The 12,157-nt window shown below is 50.9% G+C and overlaps 1 protein-coding gene across 1 annotated transcript in view; it reads left to right on the top strand.

Moving 5' to 3' along the window:
* The first annotated feature begins 12,008 nt into the window (after positions 1-12,008).
* Positions 12,009-12,157, top strand: part of PHRF1 (PHD and ring finger domains 1) — a 42,835-nt gene continuing 42,686 nt past the window's right edge. Inside the window, exon 1 of the mRNA XM_054026960.1 lies at positions 12,009-12,144. The gene's annotated coding sequence lies outside the window, so the exon portion shown is untranslated. The remainder of the gene's footprint in view (positions 12,145-12,157) is intronic.

Below are 12,157 nucleotides of genomic sequence, written 5' to 3'. Positions count from 1 at the left end.
AGAGTCCAAGTTTCCGCCTTGTTTGAGGTGGGAGAGGATCACTTCTAGGGAATGAGAGGGAAATTCTGTTTGGGCTGGCTCTAAACAAGGGAGGATTTTGAGGTATCGACACCTTGCTGGCCTGATGAACCAGTGGAGGGCCTGATCTAAAATTCTCCAAAGCCAATGGAGTCTTTTCAGTGGGCTTTGAATCAAGGCTTGGGGCAAGAATTGGCACCACCAAACTCCTTTCACACTGGACATCAACCGTCAGATGGTAAAAACTTCCAGCCTGGAGTTAAGCTGGTGACCTAGTGTCACGGAGTCACCGGGCGATGCTCTGGATCTACTCCATACGAAGCCAGTCAGGACTCTGGGGGAGCATGCCTCCTCTCTCTGAGCATACTGTTCCAGGGCAAGAAGCTAACGCAGCTTTGACCTTCCTGGTCTGATCTTGGAGCACTCAGCAACCCCTTCCACACCCATGCGCTTCCCGCAGCCAGGGCCGCCCACAACATTTTGGCACCTGAGGTGGGGAGCTCAAATGACGCCTCCATACCCCCACGCTTGGGCCAAAACTTTGAAAGTTCTCAATTCTGCCTTCTTCCTGTTCTACTCCTCTGCTACCTACCCCAATAAAGGAGAACTAACAACTTAAAATGCCTTGTTCAAAAATTTTAAGTAACACTTAACTTTCAAACGCCTGAACAGCAAATGTAATTTTTCTTGTCTGAATAGTAAACACTGGCATTTTTATCTATTTGAATAATCAAAGTGTGCTTTCCATGCCTTTTTGGTTGCAAAGATTTGAACTGCTTCCTGAAGGTCCACACTCTGGGCCAGCTCATGCTCTACTGAGATGGTTGCAAGGCGACCAGCCTCTCCTGTGTCATTGTGGAGCGTAGATGTGTTTTTATTAACTTCAGCTTGGAGAAGCTGCATTCTCCACTGGCAACTGTTATATGAAGTGTTAGAATTATGCGCAGAGCAACAAAAGCATTTGGAAAGAGAGTGGTCATCTTATTTGTGCACATATATTTCAGAACAGCCTTTGGAGTTGATCCTGCTGAAATGTATCTTGAAAGAGCTTTCAATTCATCGCCTAAATCACTCACATCAATATCGCGCATGTCATCATGTGTCAACACCGTCTCTAGTGCCCTGCATTGCTGGTGTAGGTCTTCTTCAGGTACAGTGAGGATTTTTGGAATATCATACAACATCCCAAATAGACTGCTGTGTTCCTTGAGCTGCATGAAACGTTCTTCAACTGATTGTATTGCACAATCTAGCGCCTGGTTAAAGAATTCAACTTTGAATTGTAGTTTGGGGTCTCTTATGGGATTATCCCGTGCCTCGTAATCAAAATGTTTTCTTCTTTGGTGACTCTTGTATTCTTGAATGGGTGGGAAAATAGCTTCAGTGTGAAGTTCCTCTTCCAACTTCTGTGCACTCTTCAGAACGTTTTGAAATCCCTCATCTGACTGGTAAGACTGTAGGTATGACTTTGCTTTGTCCAGTTATTCCATTGCTCCAGATATATCAAGGTCAACACCTTGAAGTCTCTTGCTTACAACATTTATTTCAAACAGTACGTCATGCCACAACACTAAGCCACACAGAAATTTGAAGTTATGTATGTTTCTGGTGATTCCATTTCCCTCTACCACTGTTCTCCCACGAACAGTTCCTGTCATAGCATTATCCTCCATAATGGCAACTATGGCATTATCTATCTTCCCAATTTGGTGTTTGATAGGCGTTATCACCTCCACTCCACTTTCCCATCCTGTGGCACTCAGTGGTTTCAGTGTCAGAGAGGATGATCCCAGATGTTGCTTCAAAATTTGCCATCGATAAGTTGATGCAGAGAAAAATACATAGATGCTTTGAATTACATTAAAAAATTCAGCAGCCTCACTAGAAGCTGATGCTGCATCACTGACCACCAAGTTCAATGAATGAGAACTGCATGGGACAAAAAAAGCTCGAGGGTTTAACTCGCAGATCCGTGTCTGCAGTCCTCTGTTCTTTCTCCTGATGTTGACACCATTATCGTAGCCTTGACCTCTCATGTCAGCTATCGCAATTCCCGTGTCTTCCAGCTTTTTAAGAAGCACATTTGTCATACCAGCTCCTGTAGTATCATCAAAGTCAATAAATTCTAGAAAATGCTCTCTGACAGTCACCATTGCAGGGACATTTTCACTAGGTTCTGTTGTTGTTACAAAACGCACCATTAAAGTAATTTGTTCCGTATGGCTGATGTCAGGTGTGCAGTCCAGAATAACAGAATAATATCTTGCTGACTTCAGATCTGCCACAATCTTCTGTTTGACTTTTGTTGCCAGAAACTATATGATCTCATTTTGAATTGTTTTTCCAAGGTAGTGGTGTTTGTACATTTCTTGGATGGTGACTCTTCTTAGATGTTCCTGGAGTACAGCATCAAACTCAGCCATCAGCTCCAAATTTTAAGGAAGTTTCCATTGTTTGGCACATACAGCTGATCTGAAGTGCCACACGGTGCTAGGTTTTGGGTAGCAAGCATTCTCACAATGGCAATGAGCCTTTTCGGAACATTTTGTTAGTAAAGAGACTCTGATGCAATCTTCTCTTGATGCTGATCATCTATGGTGGCCTTTAACCTTAGTCTCATCTCAAGCTCTTTCCACCTATGGAATGCTCCCTGGTGATTTGCTGCCTTCTCATGGCATGCCAGATTTCTAGCCAGATTTTTCCAGTCCTTTGTTCCTGTAGAACCCAATGTGGCTGGAACATTAGACTGGAAGAGTTTGCAACAAAAACGGTATGCAGCATTCTGGGTTTTTGAGTACATAAGCCATGGCCTCTCCACTTTGTCACCATTGGGGATTTCATGCCAGTAATGTGTTGGATAGAAACTTCTATTTTCATTGTCTTTGGGGAACATGAAGTTTTTCACTTGCTGTGGCCCATGCAGTACAAGGAAGTCCCTCAGGCTACTGCTCAAGTGGATCCACAGTCCTGGATCATCTAGACTTAAGGAACTAAACTCAGCAGCCGCTGTTTCTTGCGCCTCCACCACACTCTTCTCTGAGCTACACTTTTCTTCAGGAATGTGTCTGGTTACATCCATTTGAGATGGAGATATGGATGCTGCAGTAGCTGCCAGGTCACCTGCACTCTGACTAACTGGAAGATCAGGCATCTCCTTACAACTCACATCCTCACTGGGGCCGGAAGGCTCACCGTGAACATTTGTGTCTATGTATCTCAGGAGAGCTCCTTCCTGCTTAGATAGAAAAGCTTCCTTTGCTTTCTTTCTTTTTCTGAATGCTGCCCCAGAGGAGCGTTTTCTTCTTTCACTCATGAATGCTGTTCTGTGCCAGCTATAATGGCTCTCAACACTCAATTGAAGGGGACAAATAAGCAGGCTGGTACCAGGGCCTGAGTGAGGGAAGATATCAGCATCTTAAGGGCCTAACTGGCTCCTCCTACTTCAGTTGACTGCCTGTTCTCCTCAAGTGGGTTCAGGGAAGCAGCAAGAAACAGGAATAGGGTTACCATATTTTGTGCCTCCAAATGGAGGACACTCCCAGGGCCCCCGGCCCCGCCCCCAGCCCCGCCCATGCCCCCACCCCAACTCCGCCCCCTCCCAAAGTCTCCGCTCCCTCCCCAGCTTCCCGCGAACATTTGATTCGCGGGAAGCCTGAAGCAGGTAAGGGGGGGTGTGGGGGGAGGAGGCGCGGCCCAGCTGGCCCCCCCGGCGGCTCCAGCCTGGGTCGGCTCGGGCCCTGGGCTGCCGGCCCCGGCCGACCACCCCCGGCCCGCCCAGCACTGCCGGCCCCCGGCGCACCCCCCGGCCCCGCGGCCCAGCGGACCCCCCGGCCCCGCAGACCTCCCGGCCCAGCGGCCCCCCCGGCTCGCGGCCCCCCTGGCCCCGCTGCCCAGCGGACCTCCCGGCCCAGCGGACCCCCCGGCTCGCGGCCCAGCGGACCCCCGGCACCCGGCCCCGCGGACCTCGCGGCCCCGCGGACCCCCCGGCTCGTGGCCCCCCGGCCCAGTGGACCCCCCGGCTCCCGGCCCCGCGGGCCCCCCGGCCCAGCGGACCCCGCGGCCCCGCGGACCCCCCGCGGCTCCCGGCCCCGCGGGCCCGGACCGGCTCCCGGCTCCCCGCCCGGCCCCGCGCCCACCCCGGCCCGCCACCATGCCCCCGGCCCCGGCCAAAGAGGCCCCGGCCGAGCCCTCCCGATTTTCCCGGACATGCCCGGCTTTTGGGGATTTCCCCCCGGACGGGGATTTGAGCCCCCAAAAGCCGGACATGTCCAGGAAAATCTGGACGTATGGTAACCCTAAACAGGAAGCTCCCTGAGAAGCTGGTGTTAATCAGTCCAAGCTCCTGGGGGTGCTAGAGAGGTATAGAAGAGGCTCCTCCTCCTCTCTCTCCCTGCAGCTCCTGCTGCTTTCTGTTATTCCCTCTCACCTTTTCTCCTGCCTGCCAGTTATGTCTCTTGTGCCCTCCTTCCTCCAGCACAGCACTCCACCATCTCTTTCCATCTAGAGCAGAGAGAATACATATGCACCAGCAGCAGACACAATTTTCTACACTCTGGGTCCTAGTGCCACCCCTCCACAGTCTGGCACCTGAGGCGGCCGCCTCAGTTCGCCTCATGGTAAGGCCAGCCCTGCCCGCAGCGAGTCCGCACAGGCGGGGCTCCTGGGGAAGCCAGAGGACCCTGCACCCCAACTCCACAGTCAGATGTGACTCTCAGCCAGCTGATAAAACAGAAGGTTTATTAGATGACAGGAACACACAGGGCCGTCCTTACCCATACGCAAAGTACGCAGCTGCATAGGGCACCAGGAAATTTGGGGCACCAAATTTCCTGGTGCCCTGCGCAGCTGCGTACTGCTCCAGCCCCTGCTCCACCTCTTCCCAGCCCTGCCCCCACTCCACCCCTTCCCAAAAGCCCCCACCCCACCTCTTCCCACCCCAGCCCCACCCCTGCTTCTCCCCAGCCCCGCCCCCAGTCCCCTGAGGAATGCAGCAGGGCTGGACCTGCACTCACCGGCGGCGGGAAGTGCAGCGGCCCGGCCCCCGCCACGCCACCAGTGAGTGCTGGGGGGTTGTTCCGCCCTGTCCCCCAAGCCAGCCTCTCCCCCTCACACAGAGACCTGGGCCTACACAGCCCCCCACGGGGGGCGGGGGCAGCTGCGTAGGGCCCCAGAATAGCTAGGGACAGCCCTGGGAACACAGTCTAAAACAGAGCTTGTAGGTACAGAAAACAGGACCCCTCAGTCAGGTCCATCTTGGGGGATCCCAGACCCAGGTTCTGGGCCTCTCCCCGTCTCCATAGCCAGCTCCAAACTGAAATTCTCTAGCCCCTCCTCTGGGCTTTGTCTCTTTCCTGGGCCAGGAGGCCTCCTGATCACTTTGTTCTCCAACACCTTCAGTTGGCACCTTGCAGGGGAGGGGCCCAGGCCATCAGTTGCCAGGAGACAGGGTGTTGGCCATTCTCTGTGCAGACAGCATCACACCTGCCTAGGGCTCTGCAACAATCACACATCCTTATCCCACCACCTAGATACTTAAGAAATGCATAGGGGAAACTGAGGCACCCACACAGTAGTCAGAGAAAATATTAAGAACGTTCCCACTTCATCACACCTGGAAGCTCTATATCCTGTCACCAACCCTTCTCCCTTCTATAGCCAACTGTTAGTATATTGACAGTGCAACAACTATCTTGGGAGCTTGGGCCCAGCTCCACAGAGGTATACAGGCTCCTAACTTCCATTGATTTCAATGCAAGTTAGGAGCCTAAATACCTTTGTGAATGTGGGCCCTAGGCAAAGGGACTGCAGCCCCATGCAAGCCCCATCTACACTAGAGAATCACACTGTGCAACTATAGCTCTTCTCCCACGATGCCTAATGTTTATGATAAGGTATCAAACGTATGTTTGCATCTGTTATATATTTGTTTAGATGCTCCAATAACTGCTTTGAAATGTTCTGTCCTACATGGGGCTCTGAACTATGCATCATGTGAGGCAGAGGCCACACACTCACACCATCAATAAAGATGTCATGGTAAAGGGTCACCAGCCTTTCCCTGAGTCACTGCCGGCATTGAATCTGGGCCTGGAGGAGGCAAGAAGTATATTACTCACAGGTGCTGACTTTGTCCTTTCCCTAGGAGTGCTTGACCCCTGCCCCGCTCCAGGTCCCGCCTCCACTCCACCCTCTCCCCCAAGCTCCTGCCCCCGCCCTGCCTCTTCCTGCTCCCTCCCTGAGTGCACCTTGCTCTTCCTCCTTCCCTCCAGCACCTCCTGCCTGCCACGGATCAGCTGTTTAGAAGCGTGCAGGAGGTGCTGGGGGGAGGCGCTGATCAGTGGGGCCGTCAGCAGGTGGGAGGTACTGGGAGCATCCATGGAGTCAGCACCTATGATATTACTATGTAGTCTCTGTTATAATTGTATTTTCTTTTAATTCCCTCCCATGTTTTTTTAGAGGGGGAAGAAGATTGCTCTTGTTTGTAGCTGAACTACCTATTTCCTCCTCACCTTTCCTCCTAGGGATGGGAATGGCCCAGTTCAGGAGGGAAGCTATCCTTCCATAAATCCCAGTAGAGTTCTTCCCTCCCCCAGTTAATGCAGTGGGGACCCTAGAAAATGTACCATTAGTGGCATGATAGCTGGGTGTTGGGATACTATGAAGAAGCGATCAGGTGGGAGATAGCTGGAGATGGGAGGAATGTGAGGTTGCCTTGTTGTGTTATCTTTTTCTTTGCCCCCATTCCCCACTTCGCAGGGTGGGGGGAAACACTGATAAAGCAGAATCAGGACTTGTGTGGCAACCTCCATTAAAGTGAGCACCTCGAGGTATCTGTGTCAGCAGACAGACTGCTTACCAGCTTTTGAGTTTTGCTCTTTTCTGTTATTCAGGTGAACTCCCATCAGGTGGGGATGAACTCCCACTCTATGTATTGGTCACATGTTTCCAGTGTGTTGTTAAAACCATATTTTTGCAGCATCCCTTTATGTCCTTCATTGCTGCTCTGGAGTTGAAGGTCTCAAGAATGCATAAGTGCAGCGGAGCAGAGGTCAGCTGCGCACCGCCTAGGTGCTCTCAGACATGCATGCAGCCAGTAGGTGAGTGGTTATCAGCAGTTCTTTTCATCCTGCCTAGTTTCTAGTCTCTGGCTGCATGGAAACAGCTGTGTTCTCTCCTCTGGCTCTGAGCATTAATAGCAGTAGGCTTCTCCCTTCTATAAACTGTGATACGAGAAACAAGATGGGTGAAGTAATACCTTTTATTGGACCAACCTCTGTGGGTGAGAGAGACAAGCTTTTGAGCCTCACAGAGCTCTTCTTTAGTTCTGGGAAAGGTACTCCCAGTGTCGCAGCAAAAGGTAAGGTGGAACAAAACATGGGCAGCAGGTCAACCTCTGCTTTGGGGAGGCTAGCTGCTGGCCCTGCCTTTTCCCTCCACCCTCCCGTAACAGGAGAAGCCCTGAGGGGCCTCCCTGGGACTGGAGGAGGCCTGGCCCACCCGCCCCAGCCATACCGGGCCGAGCTGCAGACCCATCGCCCCCGAGTGCCGTGCCAGACCCAGCGCCTCAGGCTCCCCCAGCCGTGTCGCCGGCCCCACCTGCCAGCACCAGGCTGAGCCACTGGCCCCCTGGGCACCAAGCTGGCTGCAGCGCCAGACCAAGCCACCCCCCCCATCCCTGAAGGCCCTCCCCAGCTGAGCCACTGGCCCCCCGAGTGCCAGGCCAGCCCCCTAGGTGCCTGGGTCCAGTCGCCCCTGAAGGCCCCTCCCCCTCAGCCGAGCCACTGGCCCAGCTGCTGGCCCCAGTACCCGGCCAACTCTCCTCACTCCCCCCACCTGCCGCTGTCTCTCCGCGTCCCTCCTCACTCCCCTGTCCCCAAGGAGGAGGGATGCGGCGAGCAGCACAGCAGGGACCTCCGGGGTGGGGTGTGGACTGGAGGAGACATGGCAGGCAGGCAGAAGCAGCAGGTGGTGGGGACCTCGGGGGAAGGGGCAGGAGGACCACCGTGGCCCAGGTGTCTGGCGGCAGCAGCTAAGCCTTCCCTGGTCTATTATACCCACTGCCCATGGAACAAAATGCCCTCTGCTGTGATGCTGGGATACCTTTCCCAGACCTGAGGAAGAGCTCTGTGTGACTTGAAAGCTTGTCTCTCTCACCAGCAGAAGTTGGTCCAATAAAAGATACTACCTCACCCAGCTTGTCTCTAATATTCTGGGACCGCCACAGCTACCACTACACTACAGATAACATACATTGTCAGTGGGCTAATCAGATAGGAGGGTGTGTTGTTCTTAATGAGTATAGGAGAGACCTCTAGTGGTAGAGCTAGTGTATTGTCTCCTTTATCGTACCCTCAAACGTCTATTTTAGAACGTACTAAGGCCAGAGTTTTCAAAAGATCTTAGCACCCACAATCGCGGCTAGAATTTCATGAGCTCAGAACATTGGGTGTTCCACTGTTTTGAAAATCTGGCCATAATGTCACTATGGGAGCAGCTGTCTGCTGAGCCCTTTGGAAAACTTCAGAAGTGCTGAGTCCTTGCACCTGCAGTTGACTTCAGTAGGAGTTGTGGGTGCTCGATAGTACCCCTATAAAACCAGGCCCTAAACATTTATAAGCAGCAATCTGCTTCTCGTTCTTGTTCTTTTCACCATAGTCCCGCTGTCATTCCCAGTATTGCCAATCCCAGGCATTCAAAAGTCATTAGTCACACCCACAAAAATCATGAGATTGGCTAAAAAAATCACGAGAGTTTTTTTTTTAAATAGTACATTTTTAGTGGGGTTTGGGTTTTTTTTTTTTTTTTGCCTTCTGGTTTCTGAGCCTTTAGAGTGCATTCGATTAACCTCTTAAGATTTTCTCATGCTCTATAGATTCCAGCAGCTGGGCTTTTAGAAAAATACCAAGTATCACAAGAATTGCGATAAAATCACAAAAGTTGGCAATGCTACAATCCTCTTCCTCAGGTAAAAAAATTTCAGGGGCTGAAATCCTGGTAATAAGAAGGTAATGCAAGTTTTGCCTTTGACTCCAATAGTGCCAGGATTTCATCTTAGATGCTTCTTAGTTTGCAATTTCTGTAGTTATGTCAGGATGTTCATTTTAAAGCCTTCCTCCTATTTTCACATGCTCATAACATTCTGAAAAAGGTTGGCGTTGAAACTTTCCATGCTTGGTGTAGTTGACGACGACGTTTTACAGGTTGAGGAAAATCTCTTGACCTATCTGAATTACTGGACAGTGAATAAATAGATAAAAAGCTAAAATATGTAAGTTTTTTCTTATCTCCAATAACTCAAGTTTCTGAACTCACCAACCTCTGTGGCCTTGTCTTCACCAGGAAAAAAGGCTTGCTCTTATCCTGAGTTATGTCACTAGAAGCAAAATCCTAGTGAGAGGGCAATTTGTAGGTTTCAACTGAGGTAGGAGGTCAAGATAACCTAAGGCTGCCTGAGACTCTTTAACATGACTAGGGATTTCAGGGGTTGGTTCTAGGCCTGATGCTGTTCAATATTTTTATCAACAATCTGGAAATAAATATAAAATCACTTCTGAAAAATGTGCGGTTGACACGGAGCTTGGCAGAGTGGTAAATAGTGATGAGGACACAGCAGTCATACGGAGTGATTTGGATCGCTGGGTAACCTGGGCCCATTCAAACAAAATGTGTTTTAATACAGTCAAATAAAAGGTCATAGTCTAGGAACAAGGAAAGCAGGCCATACCTGCAGAATGGGGGACTGTGTCCTGGAAAGCAGTGACTCTGAAAAGGTTTTATGGGTCATAATGGACAAACAACTTAATGTGAGCTTCCAGCTTGACGCTGTGGCAAAAGAGGGCTAATGTGATCCTTGGATGTATTAATGGGTGAGTAAGAGTAGAGAGGTGATTTTATCTCTGTATATAGTATTGGTGAGACTAATATAGGAATGTGGCATACAGTTTTGGTGTCCATATTTAAAACATGTTGAAAAATTGTAGAGGATTCAGAAGAGAGCTACAAAAATGATTGAGGGCTGGAGAAAATGACATAGTAAGAGGCTTAAAGAGCTCAGTCTGTTATTGAAAAGAAGATCGATAGGTGATTTGAGTGTACAATGGATAAGTACAGGGAGTACAAAAAAAGGATTCTTTTACACACACACACCCACCCACCCACCCCCACAAGCCACAGAAACAAACTACCAAGGAGATGATGGATTCTTCATCCCTGGATAAAGACTGAATACCCTTCTGGAAAATATGCTTTAATCAAACACAAGTGACTGGGCTCAAAACAGGAGTAGCTGGGTGAAATTCTATGGCCTGTGTAATACAAGAGATCAGACTAGATTTAATGGTCCCTCTGGTCTTAAAATCTATGAACAATAGTTATGCAGAAGTCAAGTTAAGATGATTTTTTTAATGATCTGGGCAAATCCCTTTTGGTTGGTGGTTGCCCTTTATTTGCTGTTGTCCCAGGCCTGTAAATATATCCCTGAGTAAAGAAAGAAAAGATAAACGGGGGAGATATCCAACTAGAATGAAGCATCCTAGAGCAGGGAAGGGCAAAATATTTGTAAGTATCTACATGGGGAATAAATATTTAATAATGGGCTCTTCAATCTAGCAGAGAAAGGTATAACATGATCCAATGGCTGGAAGTTGAAGCTAGACAAATTCAGACTGGACATGAGGTATAAATTTTTAATGGTGAGAGTAATTAACCATTGGAACAATTTACCAAAGGTTGTGCTGGATTCTCCATCACTGCCCATTTTAAAATCAAGATTGGATGTTTTTCTAAAAGATCTGCTCTCAGAATAATGCTGTGGAAATGCTATGGCCTGTGTTACACAGGAGGTCAGACTAGATGATCACAGGCCTGGTCTACTACACTACAGAGTTAGGTCGATGCAAGGCAGCTTACACCAGCCTAACTCTGTAAGCATCTACACTACAACATTGCTACTGCTGATGTAAGTCACCCACTTCACTGACCTACTCCACCTCTGTGAGAGGCATACTGCTTAGGTCAATGTAGTTAGGGTGACAGTGTCCATGTAGACACTGTTACTTACTTCATCTGTTGGCTGTCAGCCCTGTGCGGGCTCACAGTTGAAGCCCCTCTGCCTCAGGGCTGGTAGGCCAAGTTGTCAGCCCTGTGCAGGCAGAGGGAGGGGATCCAGCTGTGAGCCCCCCCCCCACTTCAGTGCAAGTTCTCCTAGTGAGGAGGGTAGTGTGGACATGAAAAACCGCAATATTTGCTGCGGTGGCTGTATATTGACCTCACTTAGGTTGACTTAATTTTGTAGCGTAGACAAGGACACAATGGTCCCATTTGACCTTGGCACCCATGACGACGTGGGCAATGGGCCCAGCATGTCTTAGGCTGTAGCTCATGTGGCCTGTGGCCATGGCAGATCCCTGCCCGGCATGCGCCACCCAGATGCTGGCAGCGAGGCACACGGCATGCCCAGGGCAGTCTCTGTGGGCTGTGTACTGAGGATAGGGGCAGTGCCGGTGAGGTGTTGGTGGCTGGCTCCTAGGGGGACAAACAAAACCTGTGTAAGAGGCTCCCCTGCCCACCAGTATTTGCTGGGGCCAGTGCCTGGGCGGGGTGATTGGTGTGTGCCCCCCACATGGCAGCCTGCGCTATGGGGGAAACCATCCCTTCCCGCTAACTGGGAGGAATGCTCCTCGGCAGCTACTGAGCTGCCCTAAATTTGTACATGCAAAATACAACCTAACCCCCGTGTGCATAGCCCAGGCAGGGCAGAGATCCACCCTCCCCCCGTTACAGTCACCCAATGGTTCAGCCCGACAGCCTGCACTCACTCCTCCACCCCAATGGTTCGATCCGCTACTTTGCACTCCCCATCCCCACCCCCATCGTAGACGCAATGGTTCGACCCAGCAGCTTGTGTCCCCTCCCTTTGGGGGAGCGCGGCTCGCTGCGTGACCCGGAAGTGTTGCGAGCCTGGTTCCGGGTGGGAATCCCAGCGGCGTTGCGGCCCCCCGCCCCCCCAGTGTCCCGGCCTAGTCTCTCCCCCCGCCCACTTCTCCCGGTTCCTTGTCAGCTGGGCAGCGCAGCGGCGGCGCGTTCGCGGAGTGAGGCCCCGACGGCGGCGCTGGGTTTTCTCCGGGGGTGAGTCGCTGAG

This window comes from Malaclemys terrapin, chromosome 4, assembly GCF_027887155.1.
Source record: "Malaclemys terrapin pileata isolate rMalTer1 chromosome 4, rMalTer1.hap1, whole genome shotgun sequence".
Lineage (NCBI taxonomy): Eukaryota > Metazoa > Chordata > Testudines > Emydidae > Malaclemys > Malaclemys terrapin.
The sequence above is the reverse complement of the archived record's forward strand: the minus strand, read 5'-3'. Positions and strand labels throughout refer to the sequence as shown.